This window comes from Sebastes fasciatus, chromosome 15, assembly GCF_043250625.1.
Source record: "Sebastes fasciatus isolate fSebFas1 chromosome 15, fSebFas1.pri, whole genome shotgun sequence".
NCBI lineage: Eukaryota > Metazoa > Chordata > Actinopteri > Perciformes > Sebastidae > Sebastes > Sebastes fasciatus.
The window spans coordinates 11871674-11892595 of NC_133809.1; the positions used below are offsets into that span (position 1 = coordinate 11871674).

Genomic DNA, 20922 nt, shown 5'->3' on the forward strand with positions numbered 1-20922 from the left:
GACGATGGCTGCAGCGTTCATCCCTGAGAATTATCAAGCGTGCTCTCTACGCAGATGAACATAAAAATATCTGCGCTGTGGCGCCATGACATCACAAACGTTCTATCTGGGTGGAGAAAAAAGGTCATGTAATTGCAACATACTCTGTCATTAGAAGGGCAGAGTGTCATTATATTACATGAGTTATTACAAAGTTTAAAAAAACACTTTCTTGTCCTGCTTTGACCTCAAGTTTCTGCTTGTGTTGTTTCTCTCTGTGTAAGTATATCTGTCCGTCCTTCTTCTAAAGGCCCAGACACACCACACCGATATCAAAGAACTGGTGGCGACATAGGTGGACTGTTGCGCTGCCTCACGTTGCCTCACGTCGCCTCACACCGTTTGTTGTGTCACCTCGCCTGTGGCGTCACCTCACCTGTTGCGTCACCTCGCCTGTTGCGTCACCTTGCCAGTAGCGTTGCCTCACGTCGCTTCACATTGCCTGTTGCGTCGCCTGTTGCGTTGCCTCACATCGCCTGTGTCTTGGCCAAAGAGATGCACTCAAACACACCGCAAATACGACAGCCAACCGCCAACTACTACGTAAATTCTGCACCAGCACGATAGGGAATAACTTTCCACACCAGCAGGTGGCGGTAGTCTGTATTCGTCATTCAAAAAGGTAAACCGGAAGACCGAGGACGGCTGATATATACAAGCCGTTGTTATGATACATACATGATTAGAGACGAAGATTAAAAATGAAGAGCCTTCTGTGTGCGTCCCTCTTGACTTTACTCGTTGTCTTGATTTCCTCACTTCCGTTTTTCTTCTTGTGCACTGATTGGCTTAAAATGAACAGCCAATCAAAGTGATTTCTCTCAGCGACGGACTCGATTCAACATGCTGAATCGGCGGGACACACCATAAAAACTAGGCCGATAGTTGCTCACCGACGGCCCGAAATCATCCGACGACTGACCGTCGCCTTGGTGTGTCAGGGCCTTAAAGGCTTCAACTCGCAGTTGGTCCCGGGTGCAACTCAGCTCACCTCCGTGCTGTTCAGGCTTTAGGACAGTGCAGGACTTAGTAGGTTTAGACTAAAGCAAACAGGAGACCACCATAGTGGGAGGGATGAATGCGATAGAGGGAGTAGCAGGACAGATGGGGCAGGGATCAAGGCCCTGCGTCTCTCTGCCACTCTCTTTGACTTGTCTTCTTCCTTTTGGTCCAGGTCTTTTTAGCCATTATGTGGGACCAGATGACAACCAGTCTGTGAGCGTCTCTCATTATGACCACAGATGTCTTCTCACCACTACTCTTAAACTGTTATTATAATACTTTTTCTAGGACATTCTGGCATTCTATTTCTTTTTTATTTTGCACACTACTTTGGACATAAAGGATTTCACCCAACAGAGCTTAATCTGGCAACCTGCCTTTCCCATGACCCCCCTCCTCACCACCACCGCCGCCGACGACACATGCACATAGAAAGCACCAGAAAATGACAGACAGTGAGACAGAAGTTGTTTTTGTCTTTTCCTCTTTCTCCCTCGCTTCCGCATATGGTCATCCGTTCTGCCTGTCTATCTGTCTGTCTGTCATTACAGTAAATCAGAGGGCTCTTCGGCTTTATCCGAGCGTCCTTCTGGCTGGGACGGCTGCAGCAGATGTTGGAGCCTGGGACAAAATGGATTTCCCCCCGCTGAGAGCAGCTTTTCTTGCCCTCCTTAATGGAGGCTCCTTGAAATGCTAATGCCCCACCATTAGTATAGCGGTGGTCTAGCATAGTGATGGTGGGAAAAAAAAGGAAGACCGCGATCCCGACTGAAAAAAAAGCTTTGTCGCTGAACAACCCCTGGAAAACATACTCTGCTGATCCGGACAGACAAGCGTCCAGTGGAGGTGTGAGAAAGAGAAAGCAACAGAGGGAGATATTTGTCCCGCCACACACAGAGTTAGGGTGTGTGATGGCATCTCATCCACTGGCCTCCTCCCCTTTCCATCCCTTCCTCAAAGTTCAGCTCAAAAGAGGGATAATGACAATCGAGCATACGAATGAACCAATTTCTACTTTGCACCGAGCATTTAAAGGATCAGGCGGCGACTCCCCAAATTACCAGGCTTAACTCGTCGAAAACATTTGATGATCAGCCGCTACTCGCTGTTATCGGAGGAATCAAACGGCGAAAAAGGCAAAGCTGCTTTTGCTGAACAGCATGTGCCACATGTTTTCACTCCTGGAGGCGTGCTGCAGGTACAGAGGAAGAGGAGGAGGAGGACAGCAGTTGTAGGAATTTATGTTCCTGTTTTGTGCAAAAGAGGAGCAGATGAAAGGGTCTGCAGGTACGGCAAATATTGAAGAAGCGGCTTTGATAGCTAACTTCACATTTTCATGCAAATCTGTGACTGTTATGCTGTAAACTGACTTCTGTGTAAGGCTTTTTGCTCTTTTGCTATTTCTTGCCTAACCCCCCTTTCTCTCTCTCTCACACACACACACACATGCTCACAGATTTATCGCTCTGGACACTCTTGTCCCTGTCAGCAGCTGGCGGGCTGAGTCTTGTTTGAGCTTGTGTGTGTATGAATGCGTGTGCACGGATGTGTGTGTGTGTGTGTGTGTGTGTGTGTGTGTGTGTGTGTGTGTGTGTGTGTGTGTGTGTGTGTGTGTGTGTGTGTGTGTGTGTGTGTGTGTGTGTGTGTGTGTGTGTGTGTGTGTGTGTGTGTGTGTGTGTGTGTGTGTGTGTGTGTGTGTGTGTGTGTGTGTGTGTGTGTGTGTGTGTGTGTGTGTGTGTGTGTGTGTGTGTGTGTGTGTGTGTGTGTGTGTGTGTGTGTGTGTGTGTGTGTGTGTGTGTGTGTGTGTGTGTGTGTGTGTGTGTGTGTGTGCAGAGCCCCAGTAAAGCCTGCTGCTCTGCTCTGCTGTGCTGGCCAGGCCATGTGGCCACTTTAAAGCTCCTTTCTGAGAGTCCTGTGAAGTTGTTAAGGAGCTCCTCTACACTGGCAGTTGGCTCTGGGAATCCCTCTGCCAGCTGTAGCCTGCACACACCCCTCCCTGCTCCACTTCCCTCTCTCTGTCTCTCATGTCCTCCCTCTCATGCTTACACTTGCTCCGTTTCTCTCTGTGCTCGCTCCCATCTCCGTCCTCTCTTTCCGTCTGCGTTCGTTTGTCGCCCCGCTCTCCATCTCTGTCTGTTTTCTCGCGTTCTCTTTCTCCCCCTCTCCCCACGTTTCCCTCTCTCTCTCTGTCTGTTCCTGGTTCTGACCGCGGTATCTGCATAATCTATGTAGTGAAACATCATTGCGGACCTTCTGTCTCTTCTGGCACTGATCCGCCTGCACATGTTTTCTCCTGTATACCTGCTCAGATCGCTGGAAATGCACTTTGGCAACCGACGCGGAGCCACGTGTGGCAATGATGGCTATTTAGAAAAAAAAAAAAAGTCTGCGGCGAGGATAGTTACAGGAAAAAGATGAGCTGCAGGGAATACATTGCGGCACTAATTCTGCAAATAATAGAGGTTAATAGATATTTACTGTACATATTCAGACTATAAATAGTTACTCACACTTTCAATCTTTTGTACTGGCTCACACACGCTTACACACAAACACCGGAAGGCTGCATCCCTCTTTGAATTTGGCTGACCTTTCGTCGAGAGCAGAGAGCAGGTGCACCTGTGTCCTGTTCCCTGGCTCATACTCCCAAGGTCTGCGGCGCACATCTGCTTGAGTGCACTTGCTTGTACACACAAGGAGGACATTTGCTTGTATTGTCATCAACTCCATTTGCGGCAGAGGTCCCTGGCTGCAGGGTTACGGATGAATTGTTGAAGAAGGCCAACATCTCCAATATCTATTCATTGATCTGCTGACATTCACTGAGGGCACTTGTAAACTTATTTTTTTCGCTGAGGTACTTTTCATTCTGCAGCAGCTTTTATTCAAATGGACATTACCAATACTTTTATTTATGGTATTGCTTTTACGCTCAAGGTTTATGTTCTTACAGACGTGAATCACCACAAAACCACATTTATTATTTGCTCAGCTCACTCATTATCAACTCAATATGGTGGGTTAGGATTATGACATCAAAGAATACTGAAAGAATATTAATCTTAAAGGTGCTAAATTGGATATCCAGAGCATTAATATAGCAGTAAAAAACTCTCGCCTATGTAAAGATATAGATGTCTACCTGAGCAGAGAATGAAGTTGCTCTTCCTCTGTATGTGTTGTAATCAGAGCTTCTCCTCGCTTTGTTGACATACCCTTACTTAGAAGAAGTTTACTCAAGTGTGCTATTAGTATACATTCAGTTTTATGTACTTATCAGAGATATACTTAACAAAGGTATATATAAGTATACTTGGCTCGTACTGACAAGTACATATACAGAAAAGTCTAAGTATACTTGGCTTATAGGCCTACATGTACTTAATCTTTTGATGGATATATACTTAAGAAAAGTACAATCAAGAATTCTTGCCTTATAGGCCTACAGAAAGGTATACTTGGCTTGTAGTTGTGCTTACTTTTTTGATAGAGTAGACTATTAAAGTGTGTATGGGCCAGGCCAGCTGCTCTCATACGGCGGTCACAGCTGGTAACACCGTCCCGAACGACGGCGCCATTGCGGATGTGTATAGCACCCACCCTCAGGTTAACACTGTTCGCTCTGTCAGCACTTTCGCCGTTGTTTGCAGTGTTAGCGTTGTTAGCATCGTTAGCTTTGAGCCACCTGGCTCGCCGTCGCCATGTTGAGAGACGTTGAGAGGCAATAGAAATGCTCCCAATCCTGTATTTAGCACCTTTGAAGATTTTTTTTTTTTAATACAACTGACAGAAACATATCAATTGAAGGGATAACCAATAGTTAATCCTTTCGTTTCAAGGGCAGTCTTGAAATACAAAGAATATATATTGTTAATTACGGTTATTATATGACTTGATTTTGACTTGAAATTTGGGAAAAGTAGGAAAAGATTTAAAGTTGACTGCCACTTGTTTAACTTCAGGACTCGATTGAGCAACTTGTTCAGATTAAACATCTCCATCTCCGTCTAAACTAGACAGGACTCCTCTAATTATCGGCTGACAGACAAGGTTTGGAGCTCCTGCCGACTGTCCTCCATCCTCCTGCCCGTTCCTCTTCCTCTCCCTACTCCTCTCCTCATCCTCTCCTCCTCCTCCCGTCCTCTTCTTTCTCCAGAGACGGCCATGCAAGCTGGCGTCCTTTCACTCCACAGATGTCTCTGTTCCTATAGGGCTCTCGCTGCGAGGAGATGTGTTGGCAATCCTGTGAAACACACCTAACACACGCGCCCGCCCGGGCACACACACACATTCGCAGACGCTCGCAGAAAACACCCAAACACACGGTGTGATACTGCTGTTGTCGCTGCTGGAGTCGGTGTCTGTGAAGACTCTCTCATCTTCGACTCCCTCGCTCTCTTGTTCCTTCCTTTTTCCTGTGTGTTCAAAAGACAGACAGGGGAAAAGTGGAGGGAAGAAGCAGGACGTGTGTATATGTGTGTGTGTGTGTGTGTTCACTCAACACATCCTGTGTGACAACCTGGCGTAGCCTGGATCCGCCAGAGCTCTCGAGTTGGGTGTGAGGAGGTTGTCACCACATACCTGAGGCTGGCGGGATTAACACCTGTTATGAGCGTGAGTGTGTCATGTATGTTTGTCAGTGAGCGTCTCACTGTATTCATTGTGGATTTTACCTTTTAGGTGTTTAGCTGAGATTTTATGCAGAGAAACTTGCAATGAATTCGTCAAGCGAGGCTCAGCTCCTTGATTAAACCATGGGAAGAAGTTCTCTGTAGAGCAGGGGTGGGCAATTACTTTTCCCGGGGGGCCACATGAGGATTGTTGCCGGGGGCCAAACAAATTATGTCAGACGTAACCTCTATTTTATCACTAGATTAAATTATAGAAAACATACTGTGCACTTATTTTTCAGCATTAATTATACTGAAAATCACTTCAAACAGCATATCATTAAGAAAATTACATTATATGCAGGAGTCTTTGAACCCTACAGGGTAGTAATGTTTCCATTAACCAAACTTAACATTTAACTTAACATTAACTCTTACATTTCCTTCTTTCGTTGCATGCAGCCTTGTAAAAAGTCCTTGCTGCTTTTGTAGTTTAGCAATCCCTCGGCTGTCTTCACCTTCTCATCTCCAGATAGGTTTCTGTATTTTTCCGCATGTTGTGTCTCGAAGTGACGGCTCAAGTTGTAGTCTTTGAATACAGCCACATGTTGGTTGCAAACTAAGCTCCACAAAAAAATACTTCGCAGTCTATGACTTATATAGACGTGCCGCCTCAGCAGGTGACTCCACTTCAAACATCACTCATTTCAAAATAAAAGCTATTTTCTTTACTGTTTTTTTAGCTTCATAAGTCAAATTGTGTGGTTTGTCAGAGACCTCTCGGGCCAGGCAGAACATCAAGAGGGCCGGTTCCGGGTTCCATGTCTGCTGTAGAGTCAGGAGACACTGGATGCGGCTCATACTGATGAGTGAAGTTTGGCGCGTATAGTTTTGTTTGCATATCTCATCCGTTTTTCCTGAAATGTGTCGCGTGTGCATTGCGACGCCTGTTTAGGCTAGCATGTTGGTGTGTTTTCCTGTTTTCAGCAGTCGTGCTCTGATATGTTCTCTTGTTGGCTGTACTGTTGTGTGTCACTCTCCGTGTGTGTGTGTGTGTGTGTGTGTGTGTGTGTGTGTGTGTCCACAGCATGGCAGTCCATCTGTCTCCAGGAGAGCAGCTTCCTGTTCTCTCCCTCTCATCTCTGCCACTGCAGGAACACACAACCTGGTCTGACATCCGCTCACACACTCTCACACACACGCACGCACACACGCACGCACACAAACACACATGTATATACATACCTTCTGTCCGTCTATCTGTCTGTCTGTTTGCCGACACACATTTGTCTGTCTGTCTTTCCGCACACATCCCCACAAAGCTCACCAAAGCCAGTCATCTGCCTTCCTTCTGTCTCTCTGTCTGCCTGTGTGTCTGCCCATCTATTTGTCTGTCATCCAAACGGTCACAAATGATGGAGGGGTAGGCGGGGGGTGTGGGTTTCACACGCGCCATTTGGCATCCCCAGCTGAAGCTCAATAGAGTGCTAAATGGCAGGGACACAAAATGGCTGCAACAAAGTAGCCGCTGCAAAATGGCGACAGATGGGAGGTGAGGAATAGAGTCAAAGGTTTCGGGATCTCTCCGGCCTTAACTAGGTTATCTAGGTTGTGATTATTTTGAAGCCCGAGTGAAGTTCGAGGAGGACGCAACAGCCGCGTTGACTCGCCGATCGATCGGCCCTCGCTGCTAGCCGGGGTGGTTTACAATGATTGTTCCATCCTTGTTTGCTGGATGGAGAACAACGGTGCCGGGGGTGTGTGTGTGTGTGTGTGTGTGTGTGCGAGTGTAGCATGTGTATGTAGGTGTGTGTGTGTGTGTGTGTCCGAGGGGGACATTGATTGGAGCTATTTCTGCTTTGCCACATGACAGATGCAGCCTGTTCACAGCAGAAACGTCAATGCCCACACCTGCTTGGGTGGTGAATGTGAGGCATCACTGACGATTGCCTCTGTGGAGCCAGACTGACAAAGTAGGAGGAAGGACTTTGTTATAGGACGCAGATATCCAGCAGGATGTGAATTATCACCGTGGCACGCCATCAGCACTTTATTAAATATGTGCCTCTTAAAAATCAATCCAAAGAACTCAGTCATTACTGTAATACGAGCTCGCAACAGATGATTTCAAATGAAGAGCTGTTTATTGTTGCTATGATTGCAGTATATAGGCGAAATGTTATGGAAATAAATATGATTGTGTATGACTCTCCTTTACAGTTGGTGAGAATTACCGCATGCTGCGCCTGCGTTTCCATCCAGTACTATCAGCCTCCAGATCTGCACCATCGTGGGGCAATCTGTTGACTGTTGATTTAAAGGAAAGATAACCCTATATCGTATTATCCCTGCACATATGTGTCAACCACGCAGTTTGCAGATTAAAAATACAGAGAGAGATAGAGAGAGACACAGAAAATCGTGATGAGGACTTTTCTGGCAGTTTTAAATGAGGTGAAAAAAAAAAAAAAAAAGCCCTAAGCGTCGGGGCGTGTTTGACGCAGGTAGGATTATAGGCCCTAATAAGTTATAAATGATAGTAATGGCCATCTGTTCGCCTATAGGGAGCTCCTAGCCAGCTCTGATTTGGCACGCCGAGCCGCGGCACGACAGACACTCCTTTGAGCATTGGGCATTTAGAACGCAGCCACCTCGTGCCTGGGCATTTGCTAAATTCAGACGTGACACTCTGACAGCAGATGCTCAAAGCTAGACTTCAAGACGAGGATAAGTAGAGATTTTTTTCCCTCCTCACCAGGAGCATTTTGAACGCTGTAGTTATGGAACTGTCAAACGTGCCTCCTCCGCGGACGATTAATACCAACCAATTAGGACGGATGGTTGCAGCATAGGGACAGAAAATCCACACACCGCAGGAAATACGAATGTAAAATCTGGTTTTAAACGGTACAAAAACACCTGAATGTCACACCGCTCGGGCAGTAATCGAGTGGCTGCTTTGTCCGTGGTAACTGTGGCCTCTCCATCTGTGTGTGTTTGTGCGTCAGGGCTCTGGTCTTAGCCCTGTGGCAGGTGTCTCATCCCAGTGCAGTGTTTGCAGTCTGGCCCCTCTAAGCGCTGTAGCCTGTCTGAGGCAGATTACACACACACAGGAGCAGATGGGTGCAGACCTCAGCACCCACAAACACACAAAGCGAGGCCAGGCCAGCTGAACGTACTGGATCCATACGAGTCTATATTTTGTATTTATGTATGTGAAATTATGCGTGCACAACACATGTCTGTTCTTTCATCTATGTACAGTATTTACATTATGTCTATTAGAGTGTGTATGTGTGTGTTTCTTGCTTCAGCGTAGCTAAAGACATTAGCGGGTAAACATTCTAATCCTGCTGCCCAGAGATGAAGAGTCTCTCTGCTTCTTCCTCTATCTCCCACGCACGTCTAGTCCCATATCAAGGCTAGCTTAACTGGTATGGCTGGCTGAGATATTTCCCTGGTCCTCCTCAGGTTCGCTCATATCAAAGCGGGGAATTACTAGCATGGCTGGCTAAGATGCTACACTAATGCACCACATGCCTCCTCTCCTCTTATCAGAGGACCCTGTGTGGCTGGGATAAAATGCTACGCCGTGCTAAATGTTAAAGTGCCCAAGGGTGGAATCGCACCAAAGCTTGCTGACACAAGAACATGGGTGGAAATGCTGCTGTAAATCTAGACAGGCATCTTAAGGGTCATATATTCTTAAAGCTGCACTAGGCAAGATTTTATTTTATGTGAAAGTAGGCTGCTCCAGTCGGATCAGGGTAATTCACGAAGAGCACTCATGTTTCCGTTCACTGAGGCACCTGATTCACTTTGGTTTATTGCCATTATGGACAAAACTGAAGAGAGAAAGCTGGGCTCACAAAAAAATGGATGAATGTTTGAGAGGAAGACCTTTAGGCCGAAGGAGTGCACAGTAAATGAAACCAGTGTACTTGATGTTGAAGCCTTCAAAATGCCAATTTTGGTCAACTGTAGCTACTCTGGAAGGTTTTCTCAGTAATAGTACAATATAGGTTGTTGTTCATCTTCTTTTTTGATTTTATGGTGGGTGGCAACCAGCGTTAAGGTGCGTTACCGCCACCTACTATGTTAGAGTGTGGACTAGAGTTAACTACCTCCTAAACCAAACATATTTCACTGAAACTCTTCTGATCAGTCCAGGAATAGTCTCCCTAATCTAATGTTGAATAATCTTTTTTAGACTCAGTTCTTTATTTATTATGGCCGGTGTTTTATTAAGTCTGGTATGTCCTACCCTCAGCCTAATATAGGTTGTTTTGGTAAAGACTATTCCCTGAAACAATGAAAACCCCCCTCTGTACTCTACTTGGTCATTTCTAAGTTCCCTCTACTATAGAGCCCGTTGGATGCGCTCACTTCCTGTTTGACAGTTCGGACCCATGACCATGCTAATGACCAGCCGGTAAGATAGTTGGGAGTTCATGCAACAACCACTTGTTCAATTGAAGTTGAATATAACCAACAAATTTATTTGAATTGAATATATTAATGCGTTAGTGAGTTAATGAATTTCATTAACTCTGCGAATGATGACAGTATGTATACTGAAATTACCAGTAATTATGTTTGTTAGCATGCTATTCCCACATGTCCTCCCTATGCTAACATAACCGGCCCATTATATCAAGGCTTTGTCACATCCATCGGTGTAGTTTCATTGATGATGGACATGAATATTTGTTTCTGTGTTATTTCTTTGTGATATTTTGTAACATTTTGTAATATTATGATGATCATGTGATTGCCTCCCATTGGTTGTTGATACCTTATAGGTGAGGCCACATCCGCCTTGTCTGTTTGTTTGTAAGCCCTGACGAAGACCTACGATGGGTGAAACATGTTGGCTTTTTAAATAATTTAGCCACTACAATACAGACTTTTTGATATATTCTCTTCCTCATTGCCACTTATTTTGATATTTTGGAGTGCCTGGATAGCCTTTCTGTTTATCCGCATTTTCACTGTAGTTTTAAGACCAACCATGATGTTCTTCCCTAAATGTAACTAAACTATATTGTTGCCTAATCCTAAAGTGATGCCAAGGGTAACTAAGTGGTTTTGGTGGCGCCAAGGGGCGTGTCAAAGCGGCGGTATGTGACGAGTTGGGATGAGAACATGTTGGGGCTACACAACTAGAGCTACAGATCTATTGTGCCGGAAGGATGTACTAGAAACTAGAATGTGTTTGGCCAGTGTACAACCTACTCTCATAGGGCAAGGGTTAGCACCGTGACAATGACAATTCACTGTTTTACTAGGGATTATGTGTCGGACTCTTTCTTGGTCGGTGTCCGGTTACTTGCTGGATTCAAAGCTCAAATGTTCCGAGTTATAGAGCACTGCCATGTTGAAACAGAAAATGGCCTTCCCCAAACTGTTGTCAGTAGTATCTGAAATATCACAGTATGTTGTGGCATTAAGATTCCACTTAATTTAAACCAGTGGCCCAAACCATGAAATACGGCCAAAAATACATTATGTGTACAGGGTGTTTGTACTTACTTTTGGTCATGACATTTACAGTATATGACACGCTGTACATAGTCAGTAATGTGATTTATTATGGGATTTGTTATGCTTGTTCAGCACAGTGTGGTATTTGGGTATTTCCAACAAGCTCAATTCAAGGCCGTCGGGAAGTATCAGCTTGATTTACACATTCTTACCTCACATCCCAACATAAAGCAAACTGATACGAGAAAAGTATACCATTTGTATACAGCTGCTTCAAACAAAGCAGGTGTTGAGACCCTGCTTTGTCTCTTTTTTTATCTCTATACATGTGTGACTCCCACTGCTCCGAGATGCAGCTGTGGTTTTACACTGATTTGCTGCATTTCTTCCTCCTTCACGGCCATTTTCTGGATACTGTATAGTTTCACAGAGATGACAAGGTGATGTCAGAAAAAACTTGTTTGGCTGACAACAACATGCACACATATAGATATTCACACACCCGTGCGTTTATACAGATGCTCCTCTGTGTGTTCCTCACACAGCTGCTGTTACATCCTTCATGTGACTGCTGGTCACACATGAAAAGGAGAATGTGTCACCAACCAGGCTGATATATGGGACCTTATAGGCAACACTGTGTGGATGCAAAGAGAGGGAGCTAGCTTTGTCCCGTCCCCAGCTGTGTGTGTCCTCAGGGGCCTGATGTCCAAACAGGAAGAGGTGTCAGATGGTCCGGGCGGGGACACATCTTTGGGACACAACAACTGGGGTAACTGTCTGTCTCTCTCTCTATCTGTCTGTCTGCTCCACAAACTGTCATCTATACGTCACACAGCAGCAGCCGTTTGTCTTCATTCCCCCAGCGCCCTGCATGGATGCTCAGTCGACAGCAGCCTCCTTCCTGCAGAGCCTCCTGTTTGCATCTGTTGGCACACACACGCCGCCCAGTTGAAGCTCTGATAATGAGTAATTAGCCGACCAAACAGGTACTGCCTCGGCTAATGGCTGAGGGTGCAGTGTTGAATCCAGGAGGTAGGAAGGCGTTGGAGAAGAGGAGGAAGAGGGAGGAGGAAACTTCCTCTTTCATCATCCAATGGAATCTCAGTTTGACTTCACGGTGATTGGTTGATTGACATCCACTGCAGCAGCGGTGTCCTTTTGTGACATCCGATTCACATTGTTTGATACTACAATTCATGGCTGTCATGTCAAATTACTGTCACTTATCACCATTTGGAATTGAGATTGGACATGGATATGGTTTGTGTGAGCATGTACGTGTGTGTGTATTTGTCTCCTTATATTGTTCCACCTCTCTTATCCTCTGTGTGGGCATGAGAATGTCAGTGCGCACGTGTCAGTGCATCGGTGTATCCTTGTATTTGTGTATGTTGGGACAAATTAGTTTTCGGCTTGACTGCTTGTGTGTGTAAATGAGTTTGAAAGGCTATGTAATCACCCAAGATGGGGACTAAGTGTGCCCTGTGTGTGTTTGTGAAGGCAGCTGGACCTTAGCCAAACCCTTGCCAGGTCCTTTTTGGTACATCCTCTCAAGAATGAAGCACACACTTGAGGGAGAGTGTGTGTGCGCGTGTGTAAGTAAGAGAGAGAATTGAGAGTCTTATAACATAATTAACATCAAGTCACTCTCCCCTCTCCTTCTACGCTACAAACAAGAAAGAAAATAGACCAATTTTGATGTTACAAGACTATTACTACGCTACGGAAAATAAGCTCCGTTAAATGTTGAGAGCGGGCGTGGAGTTATGGGGGAATTCCTGTTAATCTTTTAAATGTGATGCATGATTCAACCAAACATCTGGGATGGAAAATGCCCCCTGCATAACCTCGATGACACCCTCCACCCCCACACTCACCCCTCATCCTCAAACACCCAGTTAGCTCGCTGTCTACATACAGATGGAGCTCTCCAAAAATAGTACAAAAGACAGTGTTGTGAGATCATGGTGGGTGAACTGTGTAGTCTATACGAGGTCAGTACAGTCTTTCTCTGACGAAAGGTGAATTAATTTACTTATCAACCCAGAATCCCCATTAGTTTCTATCACGGTAGAAACTACTCTTCCTCGGTCTATAACAAAAACACTACTTCATTATAACAATTCATTATAACATTGAAAACAAGTAGGCCTAATTAAAATCCAAAGCAAAAAAAAGGGAACAAAAGAAAAGCAAACTTCAACCAAAAAACAAACAAACAATAAAACTGTAAATGACAATAATAACGACAAATGGTCAAATATTTAACAAAAAAACCTCCAACAAACTGAACTGTGCCGTTTATGCTGCGTTCCATTTACCTCGGAAATTGGAAGTCGGAGCTGGGAATGATGTCACACTCGAGTTGACTGCGTTCCAGTAAAATAAGTAACACACTTAATGGGGTTCGCTCCAGCCAGGTTTGCCGTTGTTAACAATACCAGTTGATAACCAGAATTACGCCAGTATTTTGTGCATACAAACACCGTAGCAACACGCCCACAGATAGGAGTTGGACAGTACTGTGTGTATGACTGATTTAATGAGACCAAAGTTAGACAGAAGTGTTAATAAACAGTATATTACAAAAGCTTTTTTTACTGTTGATGCAGCCATCTTGGATCGTGAGGTTGGGGTTGGTGACGTTCGTCCAACTTTCCGAGTCGGAAATCTGACTTCAGGGGGCGTTCCAATTGAAATTTCCAACTGGGAACTCGGAAATTCCGTCCTCCCAGTTCAAATGGCATTTCCCCTTGGCATTTTGTTCTCAGTCTTGTACATCATCACATTCAATGAAGAGTTACTGAAGAGAGAAATCTCACCAAGGTAGCACTCTTCCTAACCGTTTGCACGCTTCGTGACAGGAAGTTCAAACTGTTTATTCAAAAGACGAGTCTCACCTTAGTGTGAGTTCACAAATGAGGCTTCGTCTCTGAATTCTTTATGCTGTCTCTTTATTTTTCAAATTTAGATTTACTGTATACACTTTATCTATCATCCATCCTTGCATCCAGCTATCCATCCATCCCCTTTAAATGTTCCCACGCTACCCATGGCTGAATTCTTTTCCATTTCACTCATTCCTCCTCTCTCAATTGCTCTCTCACCATTTCCACTGTTATTCCTGCTTCCCTCTCTCTCCTCTGATATATTTAAATCATCCCCCTGGGGAGAACAGAAGCCCGCCTCAATCTGGAACCAATTGTTTTGTTCGGTTCATGAATCCAGAACCAAAACCCTGACAAAAGAACTCTTGTAAGGACCGCTGTGTTATTTGTTTTTGCTCGAGTTACAGATTGTGCCATTATCAAAGTATTTATTGTGCCGCCGCCGCCGCGCTGCAGTTGTGGATGCGGAGAGGGCCCCGAAGCCTCGCAGCACATCAAAGCTGTCACAAATACGGAGCGAGGGCCAAATGGCAAGAAATGCTGTGGGCACTAAATGAAATAAGCCCGAACTGTTACTGATAAGAAGCCACTTTTAACGTCTCTCTCTCTCTCAGCGTTGTAGTGATTGTGCTCTGCAAGTTTGGGCTGCTGGTTAATATTCTCACACTTCTATCACTTTGCTGACTTCTCACAGCGAATGACTTTAGTTTCTTTCACGTTGTCAAAGGGCGAACTAATTGGAATGAAGCTCGGCATTGCAGAACAATGATAAGATTAATGAGCTGAACTTTTTATTCCTATGTCAAACTAAATGAATAATAACATAGTCTTTTGCCTTCCCTTACGAAAAAGCAGTATACTTCAAGTTTATTTTATGAAGTATGCTTAAGTAAATTTCAAGTATATATTTCCCAATTATACTTTATGCAGTAAGTATACTTATAAACATACTGCGTAAGCGTAATACTTCTTGGGACTAAATTGGCCCACTTTTTAGTTAATAAAAGTATACTTTAAGTATAAGAAAAGTAAACTTTGAGTACACAACTAGTTTACATTTAAGTCTTATTTTTATAGTGTACTAGTTGTATACTTGTAAGTGAACTACTTCAATACTTCTTGGGACTAAATAGGCCCACTTTTTAGTTTATAAAAGTATACTTTAAAATATATTCAGTAAACTACTACTAGTTAAATAGTTTTACTAATAGTATACTAACTTATAATTTTCTTAAGTATATCTTGATCAAAAGATTAAGTACAAGTATAAGACTTTTCTGTATACTTGTCAGTACTGTATGAGCCAAGAATACTTTTGTTAAGTATATCTCTGATAAGTACATAAAAAAATAAACTGAAAGTATACTCCCTTATTTTAAATTTAAAAGAAGTATACTAATAGCACACATGAATAAACTGCCTTTTTTAGTAAGGGTTGCTCTACTTCTGTCCCCATCAGCGGAGCCTTATAGCACATGTGAGATCAGGGAATTACAGATGAGAGCAGACTGCAGGGTGTCAATCCCCGGGAGGTCATCTTGGACATGACTTCTGGCTGTGCGTTTACGGCGGATGCAGGTGTGTGTTTATACATGGGCACGTCTGTCGCAGGCTGAGCCACTCAGCCGGGAGCCTGTCAGCATATGCCAACAAGCTGAGTAATGCTGCAGAGAGTTAGCTTAGTGACTGCGGCCACCTGACCCCAATAGGTCACCTAATGACCTTTACTTCAGTTGTGGAGCTGCAGACACGGCGTCCATATTTACCAGCTGCCAAATGCCAGATCTATCACTAAGGGTCACCCTGCCAAGTTTTATAATAACATTTAAATGCCTTTGTTTGAGTCCCTGCTGGCCAACGTACACTCTCTTTCACTACACAAATCCAAAAATGGCACTTTATTTCAAGCTGTTTCGCATTTCACTTTACCACTATGGTGCGTGTTGGCGACTTCTTGGCTTCTCGACCTCTCACGCGACTTTTTCACGTGCAGTCACATGCGGAGACAGGAGACACGAGGGCTCAGGTCTGGACAGAAGAGCAGGAGGACTGCTCTTAAACCCATTAAGGCCACCTGGGTGTGTAGCCATGCATGGCTAGAAACATGGCCAGGAGGTGTGCGAGTGTGTGTGTACGGGCCGAGAGGTGGCCAGGAGGAGCAGGCTGTTCGGCGAGATTAGCAGGCTCTCACATGTTGCATAACAGATTCCCCGTCTCGTGAAAAACCTGCCTGCATTCTGCCGCCCGCTAAGCAGGATGGCCTTTCACTAACGCCCTCTGCACTCACACGCGGATGCATGAACACACCCAACACTTTTGCAAAATTCATTGTTGAGCCTCGCCACCAAAATGCTTTGTTCTGCATCATTTGCTATTAGTTTTTCTATTTATATCAGCGATGTGTGAGAGGAAAAGTAGCCAGACCGGCCTCCTTACTCACGCAGGTTGAGTCAAAGCCTTAACAAATGTCATTATCCAGACCAGCCTGGGGGTGATTAGGTAGTGTGCTGCTTATGGCTCTGTGTTTAGCATGGGCCTGCTGCATCCATCCAGGCCAACTGCTGTGTGTGTGTTTGTGCATATGGGCCTGGGCTTGCTGGGGGCTGTGATCCGATGGGTCCTATAACACCAAATCAAACACAGAGGGAGACGCAGCCTGCCTATTTCTCTGTCATAGCGTGTGTGTGTGTGTGTGTGTTTGTAAGCAGGGGGGGTTAAGTAATAAACAAGGTCTCCATGGTGACAACAGATGCAGCTGCAGCAAAGAATGAAGTTGAGTGTCAGCAGGAAGGACCCACTGTGTGTGTATGTGTGTACGTGTGTGTGCGGGGAAAAACACCAGCAGTAGGGGCCCAGTGAGAATCGTAAACACCAGCAGGCCATGACTTCCACAAATAGACCTCTAAGAAAAAAAAAAAAGAGAGCTGGAGAAAGGGGCAAGAAAGATGATTTCACACACAATATAAAAAGAAAGACGTGTAGCACAAGGAACGCTGGGAATGTAATGAGTTTACGACGGCAAATAAAGCTAAAGAAAATGTACAAAACAAGCAATCACATGTATAAGTACAGCTAAAGAAAAAATGTCTTTGCGCTGGAAATCCTAAGCTCTGGCATCCACGCTTGAAATGTCAAGTTCCTCACAGAAGCGCGCCTCCCCCATAGCTAAAGCGCCAACAATCTATTCATCAGTCTTCATCATCTTTCATCATTATATGGTAATCCTCCCCGCTCACTCTGGGTCTGTCTTGACAGCCCCCTGCAGTGTCTCTTTCTAGTCCTGTTGTGTGGTGAGTGTGCCATCTTGATTCACACATCCTGTCACTGGTTCGTAATCCCTCCTCTGTGGAGGCAGAATAGCACACCGCTAGTCTCCCTTCAACGCCGAACTTCAAGGCCAGATATCGGCGCGGCAGCCTCGCGATGTATTGTCGGAGCACCTCTGCTGGCAGTCCACATCTCACCCCAGCATGACCCCCCCCCACATCCCCCTGCTCAGGCTATTTTCCAATATTATTTATGCACGGACTCTCTTTAGTCCCCTCTAAGCTGGCTTTTTCAAGGCTTTTCACTGAAGGCCTAAAAACATACAAATCCCCCCAAAAACCCTCCAAAAAAACATATGGAGCACTATATACCTTAATCAGAGCAGTCACTGTGTGTGTGTGTGAGTGTGTGTGTGTGTGCTCGCTAATATTAGAATAATCCCTGGTGATTATGGGAGTGGTTATTAGGATGAATATGGCAGCAGGGTTGGGTCGGGCCGAGCTGAGCTGAGCCCAGTGCTGTAGTGAGAAACAGATGTCAGTTGACCCACATCTGCCGAGCATGCTGGGACGCCGGAGTGTCAGGTCACAGCTCGGATCACCTCAGGGACACTGTACATCTGGGCCCCCGAAAGATCATTGGCTTTTTCTCTTGGTTCACAGTGTCCCCTGAAAGCTGTCCCTAACTGTCTCTCTCTCTCTCTCTCTCTCTCTCTCTCTCTCTACCTGTCTGTCTCTCTATCATGCCCACATACACAAATACAAAGACAAGTACATGCATGTACAAATACAAACATTTCTGGCAAGTTTCAGACGCTGATCTCGAGATCAAAGGTTTTGGGCACTTTACCCTCTTGGATTGTGACCCAGACTGGTAAAGTCGAGGGATGCTTGAATGTAAACACTCACTTGTGCAACGCTGTGGTTGAAAGATGAATTTGATGAAGCCCTGGCAATGAACTGTTAAATATCTGACTGCACTATTTTTAATCACAAATTAATCACACATTTTTATATTTGTTCAAAATGCACCTTAAAGGGAGATTTGTCAAGTATTTAATACTCTTATCAACATGGGAGTGGGCAAATAAGCTTGCTTTATGCAAATGTATGTATATATGTATTATTGTGAATCAATTACCAACACTAACTATGACAAATGTTGTCCAGAAACCCTCACAGGTACTGCATTTAGCATAAAAACTATGCTCAAATCACAACGTGGCAAACTGCAGCCCAACAGGCAACAACAGCTGTCAGTGTGTCAGTGTGCTGACTTGACTATGACTTGCCCCAAACTGCATGTGATTATCATAAAGTGGGCATGTCTGTAAAGGGGAAACTCGTGGGTACCCATAGAACCCATTTTCAGTCACATATCTTGAAGTCAGAGGTCAAGAAGCACGCCATGCTGGGTACCAATGGATTCCTTATGGTTTTCTAGTTTCATATGATATCTGTACCTTTACTCTAGCACTGAACCTGCTGAAGTCAATTGGGATGGCCCACAATCCAGTAGGTCTCAGATGGTTTTCTACATTTTTTTTGCAGGGTTTTTCCCTCTATAGACTTTTGACTATAGGTCAGGAGCCACAGCTTTTGTAGACATACAGTATAAAGCCCACTGAGACATTGCATGTGATATTACTAGGCTGTACAAATAAACTTCACTTACTCATTTAAGCACTGCTGCAGCCATGCCCCATTCCCAAGAAAACAAATGTAAAGAAGTATAAATGTATTCAGATTTAAAGATTGACATGTTTTATTCTCTTTCCCAGCATTGGCATTGCCTATCATCTGGTGGTTGCTGTCGTTGAGTGGGTGAGTTTTGTGTTACATTTTCATAACATTACATCACTGTAAAACATAAAAGAAAGACTTTGTCTGAAGGGATGCATGTTAGAGGACTTCTCCGGTGGCTTCCACTGACAAGAGAAAGGAGAGAAGCACAGATCCCCTCATGGCCAAACCAAACATTGTGGCTTTAAGTTATGGTTGCATTTACTTGAAATGATGCGGTAGACCGACACTGAGAATCAGCGAGCGCTAATTGAAAACAGCTTGCTGGAGCTCCAGCGAATACTTGACTGTGGGATAGAGTCTCTCTCTCTATTGTGTTCTAATGTGCTGGTTCTCTGGTCATTCCTCCGTGTTCCCAGGAGGCCTGAAGGGTTACGGTCCTAGATAGCTGGAGGATGACTCATACGGGCCTTTCTGGCCGTCAAGTGACAAGTTCACACAGTGTCATATTGCCTACTAAGGAGAGGGACATCACATATTTCATTTCCCAAGATAGCTGGCTCCAATGAAAAGTGAATAGCTGCAATTTTCCCCGCTTGTTACCGAACAGTCATGAGGTTACACAATCACCTGTTGGGTTTATATGAAGTTAAATGACATCAGTACATTTCTTGAATAATTGCTTCTTTCTCACAACCAACTTTCTCCCTCTGTTTTCCTCTCATTTCTCCCTGTCTAATTTCTCTCCTGCCTTTCCATCACTCCTCCTCGCCCCCTCCCTCTCTCTCTCTTTCTCTCTCTCTCTCTTCAGCAGGATTAAGGCCCATCCTTGTCATCCCATAGGGCAGAGTGCTTTGATTGACAGCTGGGTTCAGCATCTTGACACAGGTCTGTGCCCCCGTCATCATCGCTGATCGTCCCATGCTGGCCCCTCAGAGTGACAGCCGCCTGCAGAGCCATTTACTCCTGGTGCAGCCGAAAAAAGCCCTCCTCCATCATTCGGCTTTCACCACGACTGCTTCCTCTCTCTCTCCTCCCCTTCCTCGTCTCTTCGTCACAACTTATTTCCTTTTAAAAGTCCTCTTATTTTTTCGTTCCTTTTTTAAAATAGTTGTCATTTACTTGTCTCTCCCCACCTCCCTGCGCCTCTTCTTGACCTCATCTAAGCCTCTTTTCTCCCTCCTCTGATATCAACCCTCTCTAGTATCTAATGCAGGCTACTATTAATCTAAAGGAATCTGCCAGATCTTAATTAGGGTAATTACTGTGTTTGTTTTAACTTAACACTGATGACTCTACTCGAGCTACTATCTTTGAACAGGCCATAACAGATGGGTTGCTTAGTACTCTTTTGGGAAGGCTGACAGGATGTCAGGATGGAGCTGTATGATTTTTGAGCTTGATGTTTGTCAGCTTAATTTACCTCGTAGAACTGTTTAGCGGGAACTCCTCCCAAACCTTTTCCGTAGATATTTTTAGAAGTTAAACTGCTATATTGCTCATGCAAAATGGCTGGTTAGCTTTTATTCACTGCCCTCTAATACAACATTGCCTGAAGATGGTCAGTAATGTCACTATGTGTTGCATTTTTTCACATGTCTGTTGGGCCACAAGTGTCGAGTTTATCGTCTCAGATTCATCTTGCAAGGTTAGGAACCACTGCACTATACTATAGAGACCCAGAGTGTCTCTTCCTATCTCGTAGTTCACTCTAAAATGGTAGGGGTGGGGGACGAGGGATGTTCAGGGGTAGATAAAAAGTCAACAGTATAGTATGTCACATAGAAGTAGTGTACATCATCTGAAAGCTGGGAACCTGAAGATTAATTTGAGGTGCAGCTCAGTACTGTGTCAAGTTATTCTAGTCATTAAGAAGAAATTAATTAA

General features: G+C 44.6%; 1 long non-coding RNA gene across 1 annotated transcript; it reads left to right on the top strand.

Annotated features, from left to right (window-relative positions):
* Positions 1 to 1251: 1251 nt before the first annotated feature.
* On the top strand, positions 1252 to 20600 carry LOC141783845 (uncharacterized). Its single transcript, XR_012597367.1, has 3 exons — positions 1252 to 2328; positions 19074 to 19116; positions 19847 to 20600. It is a non-coding gene; the product is annotated as an uncharacterized LOC141783845 (long non-coding RNA).
* The last annotated feature ends 322 nt before the right edge of the window (positions 20601 to 20922 follow it).